This window comes from Apodemus sylvaticus, chromosome 13 (assembly GCF_947179515.1).
Source record: "Apodemus sylvaticus chromosome 13, mApoSyl1.1, whole genome shotgun sequence".
NCBI classification, from domain to species: domain Eukaryota; kingdom Metazoa; phylum Chordata; class Mammalia; order Rodentia; family Muridae; genus Apodemus; species Apodemus sylvaticus.
In genome coordinates this window covers 8,945,428-8,969,163 of record NC_067484.1, presented here as the reverse complement: position 1 = coordinate 8,969,163, position 23,736 = coordinate 8,945,428, and the positions used below count along the sequence as shown (strand labels likewise).

General features: G+C 37.6%; 1 pseudogene; it reads left to right on the top strand.

Annotated features, from left to right (window-relative positions):
• The first annotated feature begins 20,467 nt into the window (after window positions 1–20,467).
• LOC127664152 (T-complex protein 1 subunit eta-like) lies at window positions 20,468–22,032 on the top strand (annotated as a pseudogene).
• The last annotated feature ends 1,704 nt before the right edge of the window (window positions 22,033–23,736 follow it).

Genomic DNA, 23,736 nt, shown 5'->3' with positions numbered 1-23,736 from the left:
CATACAGATAGACAATTTGTCTATTTTACACCTTTCAAATTTGTACATTATCATAAATTATAAGCACATACCCAGGATTATGTTTCTTTCATCAAATATATTTGTAGTGGTTACTGTAGATCAAGGGTAGATCTCTGTGTCTCCCAGTACAACATGAAGTAAATGATTCCAACCTACAATGATATTTAAAAAGAAAGTTAAAAATATTGAGATAAATGAAGCACATATAAAAAGGTGAATTTCCTAATGTCTCCCACCATATAGCTGTAGTTCAGAAATTATGGCAGATATTCCATACTAAATATTCTAATATCAGTTTTTCTTTTTAAAGTTATAAATCATATTTATAACTTTAAGTGCATTTTACATGAGCTTTTCCCCAGATAAAAACAATGTAATTATTTAAAGTTATAAATCACATTGTTTTCATATTATATGACTGACTATCTTGGAGTTCAAGAGTCATATTTTAATTTGCAATAATTAATGTCAGTTTTAAAAATCAATGTGAAGTTCTCATTGTAAAATCCCTGTCTCATGTCATTGTTCTACTCTATGAAATTGGCTATTTAATTCTATAAAGGTGTTTGTAAGAATGATATACACATAATAATACATCTGCATAAATACTTGATGCTCGTATATGTTTAATATGTAACTGATGGGTGGAGTTACTGACTTGCAAAGGGTTTTCAAGGGCATGCTAGGAGAAGCCTGTGACACACATGTAACATGCTCCACACGAGGCATGTTCCATGTGCAGCAGGTGTGATCCCTAAAATGATGTATGAATGTTTCACATATTTCAGCTGAAATGTTGCCATTGGCAGTTTCCAAGATCATTCCTTAAAACAGATTAGAATTCTCACTGGAAACTATACTTGAGATGCAATATATGAAAGAATAAATTTGATTAAATAATTCAATTAAAATGCATGTAAATGTTCTCTCTTCATTTTGCCTTTTTTGTAAACATAATAGATATTATTATTTAAAAAAACAACAAACAAAAGCAAAAAATCCCCAAATAACGCATATTTGTGCCAAAATTTTTCTTGGAAGTATTCTTCAAACTCCAAAGCATAATTTGGTTGACAAAGCCTGAAGTATCAGAGCAATCTAGATGTCTAAAATTCAAGTATGATTGGTTGAAAGTCTCAATCAGAGTTTGTTTTTAAGTCTGTTGGTATGTGACCAATACCTTACACATGCTGTAGCCTTATCCTGTGCAAAGAAAACATGCATACAATCATTGAAGAATACACAAGCCTTCATCTATAAACTACAACAACTGCCTGGAGCTAAATCGTCTTAGTTACGCTTTCTATTGCTGGGATAAAATATGGTGACCAAAATGCAAGTTGGGGAGGAAAGGATTTGTCTTCTAATTCAATATCAATGTTCATCATGGAAGGAAGCCAGCAAAAGAATTCAAGTAGGACAGAAACCTGGAGGCTGAAACTTTACAAAGATCTTGGAGGTATGCTGCTTATTGACTTGCTTCCATGACTTTCCTCAGCTTGCTTTCTTATAGAACCCAGGAAGACCAGCATAGAGATAGCACCACCCATCATGGACTGGGCCCTTCCCCATCAAACAGTAATTAAGAATATCCCTACAGCTGTGTCTTATGAAGGCATTTTTTTCAATTGAGTCTTCCTCCTTTCATATGACTTTAATTTGTGTCAAGTCAACATAAACTATTCAATTGACCACTTGCCAACTTGACATAAAAGCATACCACAGCTAACCCATGCCTTTTCTTTCTTTTTATCACCGAGGGCACACATTAACATCAACATCACTGCATAAAGAATTTTACCAACTTTAAAAGTCCTACAGCTTATAAAATTCAACACCTTAAATATTAGTCTCTTGAAAAACCTCAACATTTCCTCCATAATATTATTTATATGCAAAATCAAAACTAAACTATTAAAATTAAGTCTCTCCACTGCATTTTAAGTTCTCCCTATGTTAAGAACAATGGGCTTCTGTAAAGTAAATAATAATAATAATAATGATTATTATTATTAAAGTATTAATACTTTAATACTTCAAGAGAGAAGCACAACCAAAATGTAAATAATGATGCGTCCAATATATGGGATTCACTGAGTACCTTCTGGGCTCCTCCAAGGGACTTGGTTCATTTCTTTGGCTCCTGCTCTGCAGCACATACACAGTTTATCTTCTAGGCTCAAGCTGACTTCACTCAGCTGCTGCTGCCACCCTTGGCACTGGCATCTCCAATATTCTGGGGGATTTTCTGCGAATGGTCTTCAGAAACCATTCTCTTTCAGGCACTCTTTATAGTACCAAGCCTCAACTTCATTTCATGACCTCTTCAATCATGGACCTACATCTGCCAATGAAGTTGCACTTCCACCAAAGCCCTCTTTTGGTCTCTCACAGTGCCAAGCCTCAGCTGCTCTCCATGTCCCCTTCCTGCATTTAAAACCATTATCATCTGGGTGATTAGTATACTACCAAGTTTGGCTGCCAGCCCAGGCCTAACCCTGAGTGCATCTGGAACCCAGATTTTCTGTGCTCTCAGAAAACTTTTCCAAGAAGACTCCAACAAAAACAATGCTGTTCTCTTTAATCACCACTAATTTCTCAGCTCTAGCTGATGAGCATAGGGTGTCCCAGCAAAGCATCAGTTCTGGTATTCTATTAATCACAGTTGATTCTTCATCCTTACCTAACAAAGATTCTTCACACAGCATGCCCTGTAGATTCTATAGTTCCCTCTGAAACTTTGCAGAGCAGGCCGGTTTTGTCTACTTTCAACATTCTTACCCTCCAAACTCCTACTGAACAGCTCAATGAACAGTCAAAAGCCTGAAGTGCCAAGGTCCTTCTGCAAAACAACATGGTCAGGTCTAGAACAGCTATACCCCATTATCCTGGTATCAACAGTCTCTATTCAGTTTTCTATTTCTATGATAAATCACGAGAAACAAAAGGCAAGTTGGTGAGGAATAGCTTTTGTTGTTGTTTTACACTTCCAAATTACTATTTATTATTGAATAAAGTCAGTATAAGAATTCAAACAGGCTTTGAACCTGGAGGCAGGAACTGATGCAAAGGACCATGGAGGAGTGCTACTTTCTGGCTTCCTCCCACAGCAATTCTCAGTCTTGCTATTATAGAACCCCGTACCATGAGCCCAGGAACAGTGCCATATGCTATGAGCTAGGCTTTCACCTTCAATGATTAATTAACCTAACCCTAACCCTAACCCTAAACCTAACCCTAACCCTAACCCAAACCAGGACCCTAACCTAAACCCTATTTCTAACCCTAACCCTGTTAGAAAATATCTTACAGATGGATCTTATGGAGGAATTTTCTTAATATGGCTTTTATCCCTTTTAAATGATTCTAGCTAGTGTCGAGCTGGAATAAAAGAACGTAGGATGTATACTGTGGTCTAATTTTTAATCCAATATAGAAAAGTTCTCATTTCCTATTTTGGTGGTGCTTCCTAAGTGATTTTAATATTACAGATATGCCATTTTGGTTTTCTGTTTTGGTTTTTTGTTGTTTTGTTTTGTTTTGTTTTGTGTAATCCTTGTCACAACTGAGGTTTTAAGAGCAGCAAACAACTATCATTCAAATGCTCCATAGGTTTCAAACATGGGTACTTCTTGACTGGATCTTTTACTTCAAGATGCACAAATCTGAAGACAAGAAGAGGACAGTCTGGGTTCCTCCTGTTGCTGACAGCACATTTTCAAGACAGCATGATTATTGAAGTAGTTCAGTTTTTTGACTTTGTAGGAATGAATGCCACTTTTGCTCAGTGATCATTGGGTGCTAGGCTTTGCATAGTTCTTTAGCTTCTCACATTTTCTTACTATCTGTCCCACTCATTCATGCTAATCATATTGGTAGCACATCATTACCATTGTTACATAATGTAATATGGATGGGTGAAGCTCATCACCTTTGTTGTGATAACTGATCTAAGATAGCAAACATCTCATCATCTTATCCATGTTTTAGTGGTTAAACACATAAGAGAATGACTTACCAGGGTTGTCACAGTGTGTTTCTTCTCTCCTTAACACTTACATGCTGAACTATCAGTTAATACTCTGTTGTTTATACACTGTTTAATCAAATTAGACAAAATGTGAATATGTATAAAGAGGGCATCAAAATGTTTTCCTTGGATAATTCAAACTATATACTTGTTTTAATATTTGAAATAATTGCTGATTGCAGTCATTTCCTTTAATATTTGTAGATTCTTCAACACTTACTTATAACTCTAAAATTAACTCTTTATTCATCAAATGTTATATTCACATGTGAGAATATCAAAACTATTTTGTACATTAGAAAATCAAGTATGAATCTCCCAGAGTAGGTAATATATTGTCATATTTCATAAACCAACATAGGTTTTCTGGATACAGACAGATAAATTATAGTTTCTAGCCAATACTACACTGAATTGTGGAGGGGAATTTGAATACTTTAATTATGAATAAAAGACTTTATGACATTTTTGTTCATGAGTGAATTTATGTAAAATCATACTTTTGTTTCTTTAGAACAACCTGAAACTTTCACAGTAAGATTGCTGACATTGTATCTCTTTAGAAAGCCATTTCAGCAAGCAAGAAAAGAGAACCCAGGGTTTCTGAGACAGAAGAGTCCATTCAAAAAGAGCTGAAAAGTGAAATGCCAGTTTATTTTGAAAAGAGTACAAGCAAGAATCATGGGTACTTTAAATGGGAAATCTTCAGACAAGAGAGAATACCTCAGATGATTTGAGTCTAAGGCTGAGGTAAACAACACCATCATTTGTTTATTTGAATAAGACTGTTAGACATGAAGGTGTTGGAATGAATTTGTTAAAAATTCTGCAAACTGAAGAGTGAATGCAATTAGAAGGTATTTTATATATTCATGATACTGTCAAAGAACAAGTCTAATTTATAAAATCTGCATGTGTTAAACTAAAGATGTCTCTGGATATTAAAGCATGTTAATTGAGTTAGTAAGTATGAAATGGATCAGTAAAGCTTAAAGAGGAGAGGCTAGGCTGTACATTTGGAAAACATGATTATAGATCAACATGAAGAATGATAACAAGATTTGTCCTAAGCCAGGGGTATGTCAACAGTGGGAGATGTGAAGAGGAAACCTACAAAAATAGCTGGAAATTGGAATTTGGTGAGGTGAAAGGCCAAATTCACTCCATCTTGGGATGGGACTCCATTTTAAAAGAAAAAAAATACAGAAAACTTGATTTGTTGCTATGTGCTAAACTATGCACAAGTACCAAGAAGGAACCCATGGATTGTCATTGGCCCATACACCTAGAGTTACTCTCTAACTACTTCCTAGCAACAGTCAATCAAAGATTTGTCTGATTGTTTCAGATGTACTATCAGACTGTAATTGTTCATGGTCTTGCTTCAGAGCATCCACCTGTTAGCTTGCAATAGTCATTCTATTAGATGCTTGACAGCCTAGACACACCCTCACTCACTCCCATTTTCTATAAAACACTGTCTCAATGGGGGTTCCAGGATTCTTCACCAAATTGTCAGTGGTGGATAAGCCCAAACTTGAGTTTGTAATAAAGAGACCCTAATGTGATTATATCTGAGTCATTTCCTAGTTGGTCTCTTGGCACTCACAAATGAAGTAATAAAGGAGGTAGGGTGACAATTTAGAAAATGTAATGTTGACAATGTCAAAAATTAAAATATTTTTAAAAGATAGAGTAACCTGTTCAACTATGTTTTCATGAGTTAAAATTGAACCCTAGGAGAATTTTAGAGATGCTGATGATGACTTTCTAATTTTACAATTCATAGGAATTGGCACTGAGAAGAGGGAATTACTACAGTGAACTTTCTGCCCTGTTTCACATAGCAATAAATACAGCACATCTTATATTAAATTCACCTCAGAATCTTAGTTTATTTAAAGAGTTTGGTAGATACATGGCTCAGATTCAAACTCCATTTCATATCTAACCACAAAGATGTGGTTTTTCCCAGAAAGTCAGTAACATTGAAAATGAAAAGATATTGCAGATGTACCTGTTATTTATGTGTGAATGCTCCCACCATCTTAGTAACTATTGAAAGACCTTCTTCCAGAACCATGCTATACAATACCAACTGCAATCTAGGGTGGACTTGGAGACTCTCTTTAACCTGATGTGTGAGTTATCCACTGAAGATCAGAAGGTTATAGACTTTCCACATTGAACCTACACTTTTAGAGGCTTGTGTTCTATATAGAACTTAAATCCTTTAAAATATGTAAATATTACAGCCATTCTGTGATGAGAAATGAAATATAAATTTCATCTTCTGTTGTGGTGACACTGTAAATGAGAATTTCAGTTATTTACATACTATACATGGATAATAGTTTTATATTCATTTTATTTGATTTAGAGCCTAAACAACTGGATGTCTTACTAAATGATTATAGTGATTGTACATGAATTAGATTATTCAAAAATTATTTTATGTAAGTTCCTCCTTGCCTAATAGAATACTTTTATTTATTTGTTTGCTTGTTTATTTTGAACTCCAGATTTTATTCCCCTCCTGGTCTGGTCTACCCTCCAACATCTTGGTCCTCATCCCATACCTCCCCCTAACCCCTGTCTCCAAGAGGATGTACCCACCACCAACTCCCACCACACCAGACCTTTAAACACCCTGGAGCCGCCAGTCTTTCTAGGGTTAGGTACATCCTCTTGGCCTACACCCAGACTCTCTCAGTCCTCTGCTGTATGTGTGTTCGGGGGCTCATATCAACTTTTGTAGGCTGCCTGGTTGGTGGTTCAGTGCTTGAGAAATCTCAGGGGTCCCAGGTAATTGAGGCTGCTGGTCCTGCTACAGGGTTGCCCTTCTCCTCAGCTTCTTCCAGCCTTTCCCTAACCCAACCACAGGTGTCAGAAGCTTCTTTGATTGAATGGGCACAAATGTTTGCATCTGACTCAGCTGCTTGTTGGGTCTTTCAGAGGACAGCCATGATAGGTCCCTTTTTGTGAGTACTCCTTAGACTCAGTAATAGTGTCAGGCTTTGCAGCCTACCCTTGAGATGGACCACTTTGGGCCTTTTGCTGGACCTTCCTTTTCTCAGATTCCTTCTACATTTCCATCCCTGCAGTTCTTTGAGACAGTAACAATTATGGGTCAGAGTTTTGCCTGTGGGATGGTCATCATCCTTAACTTGACGCCCTGTCTTTCTGCTGGAGGTGGATTCTATAAGTTCTCTTTATCCACTGTAGGGCTTCTCTAAGGTCTCTCCTTTTGATTCCTGAGAATCTCTCACAACCCAGTCTCTGGAATATTCTGGAAGGTCCCCACAGCCTCCTAACTCTGGAGATTGTCTGTTTCCATTATTTCTGCTGACCCTCATGACTTCAGCCTTTTCCTCCTGCCCAATACCATATCTGGTGCCTCTCTCTGTCCCACTGTCCACTTTCCCTTTCTGATTCTTCCCTCCCTCCCTGCTTGTGATTGTGTTCTTCTCCCACCCAAGTTGGACTGAGGTGTCCTCACTTTGGCTCTTCAGTTTGTTGACCATTTTGAGTTCTGTGGATTGTATCTTGGGTAGTCTCTATTGATTTTGTTTTTGTTTTTGTTTTTGTTTTTGCCACTATCCACTTATTAGTGAGTACATATCATGCATGTCCTTTTGGGTCTGAGTTACCTAACTCAGGATGATATTTTCTAGGTCTATCCACTTGCCTGTAAAATTCAGAATGTCCTCATCAGTAATAGGTGAATAGTATTCCACTGTATAAATGAACTAATTATTCTGTATCCACTCTTCTGTCATGGGACATCTGGGTTGTTTCCATCTTCTGGCTATCACAAACTCAGGTGAAGGCAGATGCTGGTGAGGATGTGGAAAAAAAGGAACACTCCTCTGTTGTTGGTGGAATTGCAAGCTGGTACAACCACTATGGAAACAAGTCTGGCATTTCCTCAGAGAAGTGGACATAGGACCTAGCTATGCTAACCCTGTGTATATACCCAAAAGATGCTCCAATCTGTAACAAGGACTCATGCTCCACTATATTCATAGGAGGCTTATTTATAAGAGCCAGTAACTGGAAAGAGCCCAGATACCCTTGAACAGAGGAATGGATACAGAAAATGTGATGCATTTACACAATGGAATACTACCTAGCTATTAAAAACAAAGACTTCATGAAATTCTTAGGCAAATGGATGGTACTAGACACTATCATCCTGAGTGAGGTAACCCAGTCACAAAATAACACACATGGTATGCACTCACTGATTAAGTGGATATTTACCCAAAAGCTCAGAATACCCATGATACAATTCACAGACCACATGAAGCTCAAGCAGAATGAAGAGCAAAGTATGTGTACTTCAGTTCTTCTTAGAAGTGGGAAGAAAATATTCATGGGAAGAATTCCAGAGACAATGCATGGAGCAGAAACTGGAGGAAAGGCTATCTAGAGACTGCCTCACTTTGGGGTACATCACATATACTGACACCAAACCCAGACAATATTGTGGATGCCAAGAAGTGCTTGCTAACAGGAGCCTGATATAGCTGTCTTGTGAGGGCCTCTTTCACAGGACATGCAGGCCCTCGAAGCCAGCCATGGGAATGAGCTTGGGTTCCGCAGTGGAAGAGTTTGAGAAAGGACTGAAGGAGCTAAAGGGGTTTGCAACCCCATAGGAAGAACAACAATTTCAACTAACTAGATGCCCAGAGCTTCCAGGGACTAACCCATAAACCAAGGAGTACACATGGAGGAAACCATGGCTCCAGCAGCATGTGTAGCAGAGGATGGCCTTGTTGGGAATCAATGGGAGGAATTGGCCTTGTGAAGGCAGGAAGTTCCAATGTAGGGAAATACCAGGGCAGAGTAGGTAGGAGCTGTTTGTTGGGTGGGGTATCACCCTCATAGAAGCAGGGGAGAGAAGATGAGATGGGGGTTTTCCAGAGGGGAAACTGCAAAAGGGGATAATATTTGAAACATAAATAATGAAACTATCCAAAAAGAAAAAAGAAAGAAAGAAAGAAAGAAAGAAAGAAAGAAAGAAAGAAAGAAAGAAAGAAAGAAAGAAGAAGAAGGAAGGAAGGAAGGAAGGAAGGAAGGAAGGAAGGAAGGAAGGAAGGAAGGAAGGAAGGAAGGAAGGAAGGAAGGAAACAAAGAAAGAAGGAAACAGAAAAGAATTTGGTAGGAGACAAAAAGGTGAGCGCTCAGCAGACATTTATTATCAGCACCTTTAGTACATATATATCTCTAGATTTACTACACTTTGTGTAGTAAACTTTCCTGGGTAGCATGTTAGATGTGTGTATGAGCATGAGAATACATATTTGGAATTCAGTTTGAAACCACATCTTTAGTTAAAAACTCAAGACCTCAGTGATGCAAAAATCTTAGTGTACTTCTTAGTGTAATAGTTCATTGATTTTTAAAGTAATTTCATGCACAGATTATTTTTGCTAGGTTTACAATACTAGGCATGGAACTTGTAATACTAGTTGCTTCTCTCCAGGCCTATTGGTATTATAGTGTTAACAGATAAACAATATTACTGAGGACTTTCATCCCTAGCAATCTGTATTCCACCTTTAGCCCTATGAAAGTTAACCAATCTTCTGTGGTATTTTCAATAGTTTTGCTGTTTCAATTGGTTCTTGTGGGCAACCAAGTGGAATGGCAAGAGCTTGTATTACTTTAGCACCCTCTGATCCTCCATGATATTAATGTATACGGTGCTATCTAGTATATAACACTGAAATTTTTGCATGATATCCCATGACCTTAACAGCATTATCTTCTCTTTAATATCTCTCAGCTCACTCAGGATGATATTTTCTAGTTCCAACCATTTGTCTAATAATTTCATGAATTCATTATTTTTAATAACTGAATAGTACTCCATTGTGTATATATATCACATATTCTGTATCCATTCCTCAGTTGAGGGACATCTGGGTTCTTTCCAGCTTCAAGCTATTATAAATAGGGCTGCTATGATCATAGTGGTATGCATTCACTGATAATCAGTGAGTGCATTATTATTCCCAGAAGCATGGAATGCCCAAGACACATTTCACATATCAAATGATGCCCAAGAAGGAGGAAGGACAAAGTATCGAAGTATTGGTCCTTTGTAGAAAGGAGAAAACTACCCACAGAAGGAGATACAGAGACAAAAGGTGGAGCAGAGTTTGAGGGAAAGACCATGCAGAAACTACCCCACCCAGGGATCCATCCTATAAACAGTTACAAAACTCAAACACTATTGTGGATGCCCACAAATGCTGGCTGACTGATACAGGAAGAAGATAGCTGAAGGTGTCACCTGGGAGGCTTTCCTAGTGCATGCTAAATACAGAGGGAACACTCTCAGCCAGCCATTGAACTGAGCACAGGCTCCCCAATGGAGGAGTTAGAGAAAGGATCCAAGGAGCTGAAGGGGTTTGCAGCGTGACTGGAGGAACAACAATGTGACTCACTTAGTACTCCCAGAGCTCCCAAGGGAAAAAAAAAACATTAACTAAAATGTACACATGAAGTTACCCATGGCTCCAGACACATAGGCAGCAGAGGATGGCCTTGTTAGACACCAAAGTGAGGAGATGCCCTAGGTCCTGGAAAGACTTGATGCCGTAGTGTAGAGGAACACCAGGACAAGGAAGCAGGGGAGGATTGATTGGGGAAGGGGAGATGACTTATGGGATTTTCGAGGAACCAGGAAAGGGGACAACATTTGAAATGTAAATAAAGAATATAGCTAATAAAAAATTGAAAAATATCTCTCAGCTAACTATTTATCCAAAAGTATTTTTAATTGGTTTATAATGGAAGATTTCCACATGGCTCTTTCGGATCACTTTGAAATAGAAACTTAAGGGTTCTTTGCTAAGTCAGTTGTATGGTATTTTGTTGGATCAATCAGATGAAGGAAGGTTTTATTAAAGTGACCACTGATGTGAAAGGCTAACAGATTTTTAAAGGAGCATTTCACTGAAGCAGACAAAGGAAAGAGGATGTTCTGCTAAAGCAAACATGAGGAATGACATGTGGTGAAGGATTCTTTTCTAACAACAGGCATATATTTATCCATCTTACATTGTGTGGTTTAGCTGCATTTGTTGAGACTCCATAGAGAGAAATGCACCAAAAACTTCCGGTTCTGTGTGGCAGTTTGCTGCCTCTTCCAAGGACTTGGCGTGAGCCAAAATCCACCCTGAGGCAAGGCATGTGAAGGACCTGTGATGTTTGGAGAGAATAAACGGGACTCCATGAAGTAATGGAGACAGAGCCTGGCTTGCTGGTACAGGTAGCTATGAAAAGCTTGTGGGTCTCCAAATTCACTCATCTTCACATCCCTGAGAGAGGTACAGCTGAGAACTTCTCTTGGTGTCCCTCATGATCCTTTCTTCTGACTCAAGCTGAGGCTGATGCTTGGCTGTCTCTGCTAGATCATATCACTGCTGTTGCTAACCCAGTTCTACCAAACTGGACTGCTAGCTTCTCTGTGAAGTGTTTGCAAGTGGATTCAACTGCTGGCCTGTGAACTAAACGGCCAATTTCCAGACAATACAGGCATGTCTGCTTCCCCCTATCCTTTCTTTTCTACTATCACTAGTGGGTGGTGGGCTACAAAGGTGGTTAAAGTATTTAAAAACAATCCTTAAAAGTAGGGTTTGAAAAAATTGAAGTTACACCACTTTTATTTGGTTTACCCTTCTCCAGTCCAATCATGCTCCCATCCTCTTGCCCATTACTTGAACTATAAGATAGAATCACCTATGTTTTGCTATTTGCCCTCTCCATTAAGGCATTATTCATCTCAAACACTCTTTTCTAGTTTCCAGGCTTCTATATAAATGTCTAAGTTAAGGTTTCATTGCTATGAGGAGACACTATGACCAAGGCAACTCATATAAAGGATAATATTTAATTGGGGCTGGCATACAGTTTCAGAGTTTCAGTGTAGTATCATCATGGTGGGAAACATGGCAGCAGGCAGACAGATGTGGTGCTGGAAAAGAAGATGAGAGTTCTATATCTTAAACTTTTTTTATTTAATATATTCTTTACATTTCAAATGATTTCCCATTTCCTGGATCCCTCCTCCCCGAAAGTCCCATAAGCCCTCTTCCCTCACCCTGTTACCCTGTCCATTCCTTCCCACTTTCCTGTTCTGGTATTCCTCTACACTTCTGCACTGAGCCTTTCCAGAACCAGGGGATACAGCATCCTTCTTCTTGGACATCATTTGATATGTGGATTGCATCTTGGGTATTTCAATCTTCTAGGCTAATATCATCTTATTAGTGAGTGCACACCACGAGTGTTCTTTTGAGACTGTGTTACCTCACTTAGTATGATGTTCTCCAGCTCCATCCATTTGTCTAAGAATTTCATGAATCCATTGCTTCTAATGGCTGAATAGTATTCCATTGTGTATATATATCACATTTTTTATCCATTCCTCCCTTGAGAGACATCAGGGTTCTTTCCAGCTTCTGGCTATTATAAATAGGGCTGCTGTGAACATAGTGGAGCATGTATCCTTATTACATGCTGGGGAATCCTCTGGGTATATGCCCAGGAGTAGTATAGCAGGGTCCTCTAGAAGTGTCATGCCCAGTTTTCTGAGGAATCACCAGACTGATTTCCAGAGTGGTTGTACCAGTTTGCAATCCCACCAGCAGTGGAGGAGTGTTCCTCTTTCTCCACATCCTCACCAACACCTGCTGCCTCCTGAGTTTTTAGTCTTAGCCATTCTGACTGCTATGAAGTGAAATCTCAGGGTTGTTTTGATTTGCATTTCCCTAATGACTAATGATGTTGAACATTTATTAAGGTGCTTCTCAGCCATCCAAAGTTCTTCAGGTGGAAATTTTTGTTTAGCTCTGTATCCCATTTTTTACCAGGATTTTTTGGTTTTCTGGGGTCTAACTTCTTGAGTTCTTTGTACATATTGGATATTAGCCCTCTGCCAGATGTAGGGTCAGTGAAGATCTTTTCCCAATTTGTTAGTTGCTGATTTGTCCTTTTGACAGTGTCCTTTGCCTTACAGAAACTTTGTAATTTTATGAGGTCCCATTTGTCAATTCTTGATCTTAGAGTATACGCTATTGGTGTTCTGTTCAGGAACTTTCCCCTCTGCTCATGTCCTCAAGGGTCTTCCCCACTTTCTTTTCTATTAGTTTCCGTGTGTCTGGCTTTATGTGAAGGTCTTTGATTCACTTGGAGTTGAGCTTAGTACAAGGAGATAAGAATGGATCAATTTGCATTCTCCTGCATGCTGACTTCCAGTTGAACCAGCACCATTTGTTGAAAAAAACTATCTTTTTTTCCACTGGATGTTTTCAACTCCTTTGTCAAAGATCAAGTGACTATAGGTGTGTGGGTTCATTAATCAATATATAGCAAACTGGTAGCCAACATCAAACTAAATGGAGGGAAAATTGAAGCAATCCCACTAAAATCAGGGACTAAACAAGGCTGTCCCCTCTCTCCATATCTTTTCAATATAGTACTTGAGGTCTAGCTAGAGCAATTAGAGAACATAAGGAGGTTAAAGGGATTCAAAGTGGAAAGGAAGATGTCAAACTATCACTATTTACAGATGATAAGATAGTATACTTAAGTGACCCAAAAAACTCCACCAGAGAACTTCTACAGCTGATAAACAACTTCAGCAAAGTGGCTAAATATAAAATCAACTCAAGCAAATCAGTAGCCTTCCTATACTCAAATGATAAGCAGGCTGAGAAAGAAATTAGGAACATGGCACCTTTAATAATAGCCACAAACAGTATAAAGTGTTTTGTTGTAACTCTAGCCAAACAAGTGAAATATCTGTGTGACAAGAACTTCAGATTCAATGAAATCCCTGTTAACATCTCAACTCAGTTCTTCATAGAGTTAGAAAGAGCAATTCTCAAATTCATCTTGAGTAACAGAAAACCCAGAATAGCTAAAACTATTCTCAAGAGTAAAAGAACTTCTGGGGGAATCAGTATCCTGGACCTCAAACAATACTACAGAGCAATAGTGTTAAAAACTACATGGTATTGGAACAGTGACAGGCAGAATATTAATGGAATAGGACTGAAGACCCAGAATTGAATCTATATCTTAATCTAAAGGCTGCCTGGGAGGGGGCTGTCCTCAGTAGGGAGCCAGGAGGAGGCTCTCTTCTACACTGGGCAGAGGTTGAGGATTTGGGGCCCTCTTGGCCTGCCGACACAGTAACACATTTCCTCCAACAAAGTCACATCAGTTCCAATAAGCCTTACATCTATTTACCTGCAAATTTTATATTTTCATTTTCTTCACTACCAAATACACGTCCCCTGTGTATGTGTACCAAATATTGATCATCCATTCATCAGTAAATATGCAAGAAGTGTATTTCTATTTTCTAGGTATTGAGTGCAGTACAGCCATGAACAAGGTCAAACAAGTGTCTACATTGCAAGATAGAGAATCTTGGGGAATATGCCCAGGAATTATACAACTTAATAAAATTGTAGTTCTATTTATAATGTATTGAGAAACACAGCATAGAAGTAACACCAACTTTTACTCCCACCAATAATCAACAGGGTTCCTCTTTCCCAAAATCCTCACCCTCCTTTATTGCCTTTTAATTTCTTCTTTCTTTGTTATATATTTGCTTTATTTATATTTCAAATGTTAACCCCTTTCCATGTTACCCCACTGAAAACCTTCATCCCATCACCCTGCCCCATGCTCAATTCTCCGCCCCCCAATTTCCTGACTTGCATTCCCTTATTCTGGGGAATCAAGCCTTCACAGGACCAATGACCTCTTCTCTCATTGATGTCTGCAATGGTCTTCTGCTACATATGTAGTTGGAGCCATGGGTCCCTCCATGTGTACTCTTTAGTTGGCGGTTTAGTCCCTGGGAGCTCTGGGGGTACTGGTTGGTACATATTATTGTTCTTCCTGCAGAGCTACAAACCTCTTCAGCTCTTTGGGTCCTCTCTCTAGCTTCTCCATTGGGGACCCTATTCTCATTCTATTTTTGGCTTTGAGCCATGGGTGTTTTGATTCACTTTCCAATAAGGATCAAAGTATGGACACTTTGCTCTTCTTTTATCTTGAGCTTTATGTGGTCTGTGAGTTGTATCTTGGGTATTTCGAGCATTTGGGTTAATATCCACTTATCAGCAATTACATACTGTGTGTTCCTTTGTGACTGGGTTACCTCATTCAGGATGATAGTTTCTAGCTCCATCCATTTGCCTAAGAATTTCATGAAGTCATTGTTTTCAATAGCTGAGTAGTACTCCATTGTGTACATGTACCACATTTTCTGTATCCATTCCTCTGTTGAGGGACATCTGGGTTCTTTCCAGAACATAGTGGAGTGTGTGTCCTTATTACATGTTGGAGCATCTTCTGGGTATATGCCTAGGAGTGCAATAGATATTAACCCTCTGCTCCATCCATTGATGTTAAAAATATTTTCTTCTTTCACCTGCTTTTTTGTTCAACTGACTACACTGTATTGTACAGAAGCTTTCTATTTTCAAACACTAGCAATTGTCAATTAGGGACTTATTTCTTAGAAATTTCAGAATGATTTAGAAAGTGTTACCTTTGCTCTCATTTTGTACTATACTCCCTACCTTTTTTCATAGGTTTAGTTTTATTCTGGGTAGATTATACACTTAGAATTGGTTTTGTATAGGAATTGTAAGAGACAGGTTTTACTGTTCACAAATATCCATTTTCCATAACACCTTAGGTGAAGATGCTACCTTTTGCAAATGTGCATTTTTTAATATAAAAGACAAAATCTAACAATTTTAATTAATTTATCTAAACTTGTATTTTTATTTCATTTAGAAATATTTTTTGAAATGAGTTCAATCTTATCAATAAGTATTAGTTCAAGAGCTCTGCACTTAAGCTCTCTATGATACCAAAACTGGAGAGCTTCCAGGGATGCTATTATTAGAAGAGAAGCCACTATAAACAAAACAATAACAGCACTGTGTGTAAATATGAGTAAGAGACAAGCTAAATATGATCAGTCTTGCTGCTGCTTCTCGTGCAGTGTTGGCAGCAGAGATCTGGAGCTCCTGCTGGAGCTCCTGCTGCTTTTCAGAAAAATATTCCTTCAGCATGAACTGGCTTTTGCATGATAAATTCCTGGACCTTCTTCAAATTTAATTTGCGCGAGTAAGTAAAAAGGCAAAGAAAAATCCAAATGCTAACAAAACAATAAATTAAAAATGGGCAGGAGTGAAATTGTGGAATGAGGAATAGTGAAAATTGATCATTCACATTCTTATACAGAGGAACTATAGTAGGGAGCATTTACAACAGTACATATTAGATCTAAGACTTAAGTAAAGCAGTATTGATGGCTTTGCTTTATGTTTTGCATATTTTAATATTAATTAAATGAGCAAAACCTTTAACACTTTATGATAAGTGATTGTGCGTATCTTTAAAATGTGGCAAATCATTGATTAAAATAGGTCTGTGGTACCCCTGTAAAGGTTGAAAGAAGTGAATTATTGTAGGAGACCACTGGAGTCAGACATGCCTTTCTCAGGCCTGAGCAGGGTCAAGGTGGGGGCATTAATCCCAGCTAGTGGTCTGGTCAGTCTGGAACTATTGCTGCTGACTGTACCCTGAGCTCTTGTTGAGACATGGTGTGCTGGTGTATATTTTAGATTATATTTTTTGTGAATGTCAGGTTGCTTATATTTGCTGGTTGCTTACCACATCCTGTTTTATTTTTTTGCTGCCAAATGCTTTACCATATAACAGCTATGTGAACCTACATTAAACAAGACTTGATCAAAGTCCTGTCTTACCTCCATTTCTCAAGTCTCTTGCCCCTAGATCCACCCCTCAGGAACCTCTTCAAGAATCCACAGGCAGGTTCAAATTATAGATCAACATAACAAAGAATTGAAAAAGAGTGACTGAAGAAAAAAGAAAGAAAAAGAGTGACTGAGAATGAAATATCCATTGTCATTCATGATTTGTTATGGAATTATCTGTTTTTCTTAATATTGTATTTTAATTACAATATTTTCCCTTCCCTTTCCTCCTTTAAAGCACTCCCATATATCCATCTCCACTCTCCTTCAAATTTATTATCTCATTTTTCATCCATTGTAATTATATGTGTATATGTATTTGTTTGTACATATATAATGATTTGTCTTTTGGGGATGTATAATATCAGTCATGGGTATAAAACAGTGGTTCTCTGCCTCCCTAATGCTGTAATCCTTAAATACCATTCTGTGTATTGTATTGACTGCAACCATAAAATTATTTTTGTTGCTTCCCCATAACTTTAATTTTACTGCAGTTATAAATCATAATGTAAATATCTGAGTTTCCAACAGGGATCTACAGGTTGGGGGCCTGGTCTAAAAGAACTCCTGGGCACATATATGTGAATAAGTACTTGAGTATATGTCGAATTTGCTGGTATGTGAGTTTGAGTCTTTTAATATGTATATGGCAGGCTGCATATTTTGATGTGTTTCACAACTCCACATTGCCATATACATGGTATTAGTAAAAATTATTTATTGAGTGTAATTATTTCTTCATAGTAGTAATCATCTCAATGTATGAAAGAATTAAACCTAGGTTTGGAAAATAAGAAAGGAACAAAACAAGAAAAACTGAAGGTAGTCTATGGTTAGAGAGCTGTGGAAAGGGTAATGCAAGAGAAAAGAATCCGAGGAAAGAAAATGAACAAGGAGAAGAACAAGAAGTGGTTAGCATGATGAACAACTGAGAAGCAGGAGAAGAGGCAAGTTCTTTCTGTCCATGGCTTTGTGCTTAGAACAGGAAAACGGAAAAATCAGAACTGACCATCTTACTGAAAAAGAAAGAGCACCACAGACATCTCAGCAACAGCATCTATGACTATGTGAAACTCTGAGGGATGATGAAAACCCAGCAACGATAAGCAATGATACAAACAATGGTCTACTGGTAAAAATAAAGCCTTGTTTTTCTGTTTCTCTATGAAATGGCTATTCAGTAACTGACCAGCAACATGGAGATCACCTGGGAGCTTGTTTAAAACATGTAAGTTCATGCCCTATTCCAGATCCACTGAATCAGCATTTGCATTTTAACAAGGTCTCATTTGATTTGTATGCACACTGTAGTTTGAGAAATACTGTGCCATCCTTTATGGATCCCAGGGGCAACGTTAGCACTGCTTTACATGCAGATAATGAAGAGCCAGACAGTGGGGGTGCCATAAAAGCTACAAGATGTCTAAGTCAAGTGACTCCCAGGGCAGGTGGTAATTCTTGAAAATTCCCTAAGAAACAGGGATTGGGGAGAGCTTATTTTAGTGAATACACTCATGGGGTTGCATTAGTTGAAAAAATAAATGCTGGTTTTTGGAAATGACAGTGAAAATTTATCAACAGTGGTACAAGTATTTATATTTCTTATCTGTACAATAGTGTTTATGTGATTTTTTGAGCCATTTTCACTTTTAATAAAATACCTTTGTTTACCAAGAATATGATTTGTAAAAGATTTGAGTAGATGTCAGGACATTAGCTTGGAAATAAGAACATTGTAGACAAGCTAACATTAATGGTGGAACAGTGTATTATCTGGTGAACATTTATGATGATTTTGTGTGTGAATGGGACTGGAGTTTTTCATTACTATGACAACACATATAGCTCCTCAAGCATAGTCATCTTATATTTATGTTATTAAATAAAACAAATCTCAATTCTACCAAATACTAAATATTCTATATTAAATAGTAAAATCAAACACCAATTTTTGATGTTATAATAATTATATATTTAGAATTTAGAATATGTAAATAATTCTTTTTCAGTATCTAGTAATTCCTTATTTGAATGCCATTTTATAATTCATTCATGCATTATTTTCATTAAGCATTCACGTGATCCAGTAGCATGTGAAGAAATATGACAAATATTTTTCTTCCTTAGAAATATATAGTCAGTATAGTACCAAAACCCACTGTTAGCATTTAACAAATTTATTTCTCAAATATAAAGAAGACCATATTTTAGGTAATCAACTGAATCAAAATATTCATTATTACTTAATAATAAATGAAGTGAGAATTGTGGATTTGGGTGGGAAAAATAAATTTTATTTTCAAAAACTGTTTCATTGTTGACTGTAGCCAAAATACCTGTGTGTCATATGTCACAGGGTGTGACTAGAGGGCAAGCTATGAGGTAACATAGAATTTTATAGTCATTAATGTGTTTTCCTATAATTTTCACTGACAGTGTAGATTAGAAATTTGCTCTTTTAGTAGTAAGCATGATTATTTTCCATGATCCTGCCTTATTTGGTTATTTCTTACCTAAAACCACCACCTCCATTGCTATTTTTAAAGCATTTCCAAATGCTATTACTCATTCCTTTTTGTGCACTCTTTAATAGTGCTCAGAATAATAGATTTAACAAAATTGCCTCTACAACATGTAATGTTTTCATGTTACATATTTTTAAGAAAGATATGGATAATGCTTATTAAGATGAAGTAAGGGACTTGTAGATTTGGACATTTTGAAGTATAAATAAAATTAAACAGCATAATGTAAACACAAGAAAAAAGAGAATTCAATATTAATAACCTATAGCAAAAGAATCAAGAACAAATGTGATACACATGAAATATATGCATATATACAATCTTGAATGTAGCATCGACTTCAGAAGTCTACATATTGTATTAGATTCTGGGTTTCCTTATTATTTAGTTGTCAGTTTAGACTATATTTTATAAACTCATGTTTCAACAATTAACTCAGAAAACCTTCATATGATTGATCTTATCTTGAATAACATTTGGTAGCTCGACCTGAGCTTTTGAGAAATATTTCAGAGTCATAATTTGAAATTATTTGCTTGCTAAATAAATCCTCAGTTCCTGTATGCTTTTTCATGCACCTAGGTTCTTAGTTTGAATTCCTTCTTTTGAGTCCCTAGTAGTAGAGCATTTGTGCCATTTGAAATGTAATTCAAAATTTAATCTTGAAACTAGCCCACAGCAGAGATTCTCTCATCTTAGCTGCAAGGGTGTGCCAAAAAATGATCTTCACTTTTTCTATTGAAACACAATCTTGGGATATATCTTGCTCTGAGGAATTTGCCATTTAAACAAATTACATGCACAAATTAATTACATTAATTTATGGACATTAATATGTTTTATGTGTAAAATATAAGATATGAGAAAACAAAGGCAACAGGTCTTGCTTGCTTTTATAAGTTATAGTACATAGGTTTGCCTGTAGAGATGAGAAGTGCTCACATTACAACAAGGTTTTTCATCACTTGTGGTGACTTTCCTTGTGTTCTTTTGTCAGACTAAAAAGAGAAAACAAGAGACCAGTTTTATGTACCTGAAACTGCTTCCAAGATGATGTCACACCAGTTTTCCTGTTGAAAGAAGGTGCTGATAGCTTCCAAGACATCCCAGAGTGCCTGCCAAGTGATTGCTGAGACTGAAAACCTTGGGTCCCCATGGCATGGAAAAGTTTATTGTGGATGGTCGAGGCATAGCAACAATTTCTAAGTATGGGGCCACAATACTGAAACTCCTCGATGCTGTCCATCCTGCAACAAAAACTTTAGTGGGCATTGCCAAATTCCAAGACACTGAGGTTGGTGATGGTACCACCTCAATGACTGCTGGTTGTAGAGTCTCTGATGCAGGTGAAGCCATATGTGGAGGAAGGTTTACAACCTCAGATCATCATCCAAGCTTTAAGCATAGCCACCCAGTTGGCTCTTAAGAAAATCAAAGAAATAGCTGTGACTGTGAAGAAGCAAGATTAAGTAGAACAGAGGAAGATGCTATAGAAGTGTGCAATGATAGCTCTGAGCTCCAAGCTGATCTCCCAGCAAAATGCCTTCTTCGCCAAGATGGTGTTTGATACTGCGATGATACTTGAGAGGTTGCTGACTAAACTGATCAGCATTAAGAAGGTGCAGGGTGGAGCCCTAGAGGAGTCTCAACTGGTGGTGGGTATGGCATTCAAGAAGACTCTCTCTTATGCTGTGTTTGAAATGCAGTCCAAGAAGTATAAGAGCCCCAAGATTGCACTCTTATATGTTGAGCTTGAGCTGAAAGCAGAGAAAGATAACGTTGAAATCAGCATCCACACAGTGGAAGATTACCAGACAATTGTTGATGCTAAGTGGAATATTATCTATTACAAATTAAAGAAGATCTTTCAGTCTAGAGCCAATGTCATCTTGTCTAAGTACCCTATTGAGCATGTGGCTACCCTGCACTTTGCTGATAGGGACATGTTTTGTGCTGTTCATGTGCCTGAAGAGGATCTGAAGAGGATGGTGATAGTTTGTGAAGGCTCAATCTAGACCAATGTGAATGCTCTGATTCCATGTGTGTTGGGTTGCTGCCTAGTGTTTGAAGAGATCCAAATTGGAGGATAATGGTACAATTTCTTCACTTGCTGCCCTATAGGCAAGACACATACCATCATCTTCTGTGGTGGCACCGAGCAGTTTATGGAGGACACAAAGAGATCCCTACATGATGCTATAATGATTGTGAGGAGAACCATCAATAATGACTCTGTGGTGGCTGGTGGTGGAGCCATTGAGATGGAGTCTTTCCAAGTACCAGGGGGATTACTAAAGGACCATTCCAGGGAGACAGCTGTTGTTGTTTGGAGCATATGCCAATGCCCTGGAGATTATTTCATGACAGCAATGTTACAACTCTAAATTTGATTCCTCAAATATCCTCAATAAGCTGTGGGCTCAGTATGCACAAAGGATATGTGGTATGGGTAGATATCAACAATGAGGACACCACAAATAACTTCTTGGTGTTTGTACGGGAGTCAGCCACGGAGCACATCAACGCTCTGACAGCAGTCTCTGAGGCTGTATGCCTTATTGTATCTGTGAATGACACTATCAAGATCCCCTGTTCTACTATACATGTTCCAGGTCTTGCAGCTGGCTAGGACGGAGGCCAGGGAAGCTTCTATTGAGAGGCAGTCTGTACACCTTCCTGTGAAGTGAATAGGGGCAGGGTGAGAAAGCCGTTGATGAGTTTGCTATGTACACTGAAGTTTATTTAAATAAAACTTAAGGTTATTTGGTCAGAAAAAAAAAACAAACAAAATGGTGGAAATGGAATAGAAGGTTCATACCGTAGTTAGAATATGAATTATATCCAAAAGGTTAGGAAATATGAATGTTAATTCATAATATATCCAGAGATATCTGATACATATATAGCATCCATAGTTTTGTTTTTTTTTTTTATTCCCTGGTGTTTTGCTTGATCATCTCCACTCACAGAATTACAGTCTTCTATGATCTTGCCTGAAAATGTACTGAGCAGGGCTTAAATCCTCAAAGACTTCAAGTACTCCTGTGGAATTTGGGTGTGTTCACATCAAGCCACTCCAGTAAGCTTGTATATGGTTAGCATCTCCATACTTTGCCTAAGGAATGTGACTTTTATGGGATTCAGGAAAGATGGTGAAGAATGTAAGAGAGAGGATCTTGCTAGAACTATTATCCTGGGATATTTCAGAAACAATTCTCTTTTCTATGGCACCTTCTTCCTTTGCTATGCAATCTTTCTGAATGCTATGAGGTGAACAGATTTTTTTCTGTGCTAGGCCTTTTCACCAGGCTGCCTCTGCTTGATGAGAAATCTCAAGCAATGGAGCTAACTAAGCATGTCTTAGTCTATGTTATATTACTGTGAAAAGACACAACGACCAAGCAGGTTTTATGAAGAAAAGCATTTAATTGAGGCTTGCTTAGAGTTTCTGAGGCTTAGCTATTTATCACCCTTGTGAGAATCATGGGTGGCAACATGACATGGTGCTGGAGAAACAGCTGCCAGTTATACATCCAGGAATGAAGGAAGTGTGAATAGAAAGAGCCACTGGGCCTGGATTGGTCTTCTGAAAAACTCAAAGTCTACCCCCAGTGATACACTCTTTCCAAAAAGTCTCTACTACCTCAAAAAGGCCTTACCTCCTAGTTCTCCCAAATATTGCCACTTGCTGATGAGTAAGCATTCAGTGCCTATGGTGACATTCTAATTCAAACCACACAAGTAACCCTTAACCAAAAATTGGCTGATGGATTTACTAGTAAATGAAATTACTGAAATTAAATGAAAAATAAATATAGTGAAATAATTAACATACGTAGAGATAAGATACATATCAAAGCTCTTCATCTAACTCTAGTAATGATGGCTGTCATCAAGAAAATGAATGGCCAATATTATTGGGAATATAGGGAACATAGGTCCATATGAAACCCTAGTTGGAATGTAAGTAAGTGAAAACATTTTGGAAGTTAGTATTGGGGGGGGGGGGTTTCAAAGAATAGAGGTAGAAATTTAATATGGTAGTAATACTAGTCTGGAATACATAGTTGAAGTTTTTTAATTCAGCATGCCATAGAAATAGTTGTATATCCTTGTCTGTTGCAGAAATTTTAACAAAAGACAAGTACCAGCCAACATGTCCATCAAGAAATGAAAACACAAAGAAAATTAGCTATACATGAATAATGAAGTATTATCTATAAGAACAAAGTTATTAAAATTGTCATTTGTCAGAAAAATGAGTAGAATTTGAAATCATGCTAAACAAAGTGCACTGAAAATAGAAGGAATGTTGTAGATTATAAGAGGTTTC